Consider the following 2712-nt stretch of genomic DNA (forward strand, 5'->3'; position numbering starts at 1 on the left):
CCGCGCTATTGGAATACCATTCAAAAGACAAGGGATAATAAGATCTTAAGGATTACGGCTAAGAAAACGTAAAAGGAAAAACAAGTGCCTGGAAACGATCCTCCACAAATATTTACATCAATCGGCTTATCGGCGGAGCTTCATGGTGAACCAACTGTAACCAATTACTTGCAACTAAAGTGTTCCTTTACTGCCAGCATAAACCAACCTTGTTTACTAATAATAGAATTAATTCGCAATTTATTTAAAAGTTAAGGAACACGATAAAATAAAATCTTTAATTAAGACATAAATCAGCTTTAATGGGTACGAGAATCAGGCGATTAGCAATAGACTTTCTAATTGGTATCACAAACTGAACAGAATACACCTTAATTCGGGGGATTAGAATTGTAAATTTTCTTCCTTCAATACAAATTAGGAGTCATAGGTAACTTTCTTACTGGAAGGTGTTATAAGACCTTACCGATTAGGCTTCTCATTCACTTGGTACTTCTTACTGTCCACCCAACTGTAACATCAAAGAATCAAAGCGTATTTTATCTACCTTGCCGTAGTATACCTATAGGTAAGTATTCTAACACCTAAGAGTTGCACAAGCTCGGTTCAAAGAAACGTCTAATAGTAAACTTCGATACGCTGTGACAAATCCCGGGTGATAGCTATGTCGAACTTAATACAAGTTTGTACTTTAATCTCCTCAGTATATCAACGTGCATTAAATCGGGTAGCTAACTACATTGATTAGTGCCACCCACACACTATCAGCTTAAACTTAATCCCGTTGTGTTAAATAAGGCTCCTCCGCCACTCGATCGCAAAGCATTTACAGATTACCAGACTTAGGTACTACACGAAGTTGCTGTAACTTGAATATGAAATACCTCATCTTAGTATGTCGCAGTAGTAAGCTCCAATTCTATTTGGAAGTCTTCATAAGGTGTCTTGCCTCCACGGCTGTTTTCTGTTGAATATTGACGACTATTGTGCCTATATAAATGACTACATAGGTGCAAAATATACTACAACGACAGCCAAATTTTCTACATTTTTCACATTACCAAATATATTTTGATAAACTTTTTATTACTATAAATATACGTATACCACGGATGAACACATAAGTTTCCTTTTTATCAACAAATCAAATCGATACTTCAGCCCGAACCTAGTAAGTACCTATAAGATAAGCACGTGACACGTAGCTACCATCACTCATGATATTGTCGACACAAGGCTTCGAAGCACAAACTATCTAACCAGTACATCGTTAGTTCAATGCCGCCGATCATTTTCCAAATCAAAGCGAAACCGCGACTACCAACGTAACTTCAAGGAATTAGTCATTGACAACGGAATGACAATGAAATTAATACGCCTTGGCAACATGTGTAACACATTATAAATTAACCTACGACGCCTTGGATCGTGATTGAATAGGTACTTACTGTCGTTCCCAATATCCTATCTCTGTCGACTTGCTTACCTACTGAAGATAGAATTTAGCCCCATCCCCACTAATATTTAGAAAGTAACTCTGTATGTCTGTTACGCTTTACGTCTAAACCACTGAACTGATTTTAATAAAATTTGGTACAGAGATAGAGTTGACCTTGAGAAAGAACATAGGATAGTTTTTATCCCGGACTTTTGAAGAATTCTCTTGGAAACGCGATATAACCGAACACTATGCGGGCGAAGCCGCGGGAGGAAGGTAGTACAAAATCTGTCTACCCCTAGTTACCAAAACAATAGATAGATAGAATTTTGGGAGCGGCCGTTAGTGTGTCGAAGTATTATAGGACCGCCCTGACAGGTCGCGCGTTAGAAGTAAAAAATCCCGGTCACGTCCCAAATAATGTACAAGGGCCACAATGCTTAAGTGACATGTTTGTTTTTTAAAACACTCAATGGGTTCAAATGAAATAGTTAATATTTTAAATAGCTTCTGTTTTTTTTTTCTGCTTGTTGTGTAGGTATTGCTAGATAGACTAGATAGTCACAGATTTTATTGTTTCCTACTAGAACTTAATTGGTACGGCATAAAAAATTAAATACGCAAAAATAAAAAAATAATAATTTTAACACCATTTATGAGTCCAAACAACGGAAATTCTCCATTGAAAACTGACAGCTGTCAACTGTTCGAAACATTCGATACTCCGATGGATACTCCTAACTTTACCTCTGTAATGATGTTGTAAATTATAAAAACGAAACATGACTACCGTGGCTAAACCACTGAAGATAAGGTTATTTTGTTTACAATTCGCCTACGGAGCTAAAGAACACCTGCCAAATATTTCAATGGATGAAGATACATAAAATATCATACTGATATCCACATAGAGTGCAGTATTATCTAAAAAAATATATAAACTTTCTACTCAACTTAAATCTTGTAATTCCCGCTCTTCAGTTATTCCGCCTTTCACTTATTCTATACCATAGACTAAAAAAGTTTACAATTTCTGGTGCTAGTGCTGTACAACTCGACTCGACTAAAACTACCACAGTATCAAACCATAGGTTTATTTCTTATATTGCATCCCATCCAACAAATTATACACATGTAATAAATGCAATTATTTTGAAAGCAGAGTATTTTATGCTACATTTATATAAAATGATATGAGACGTAACTGCAGCCATTATAAATTATTACTGAGAATTTGTGAACGCACCCATTGGATTGCCAAATGCCACTTCAGT

Source organism: Helicoverpa zea, chromosome 31 (assembly GCF_022581195.2).
Source record: "Helicoverpa zea isolate HzStark_Cry1AcR chromosome 31, ilHelZeax1.1, whole genome shotgun sequence".
NCBI lineage: Eukaryota > Metazoa > Arthropoda > Insecta > Lepidoptera > Noctuidae > Helicoverpa > Helicoverpa zea.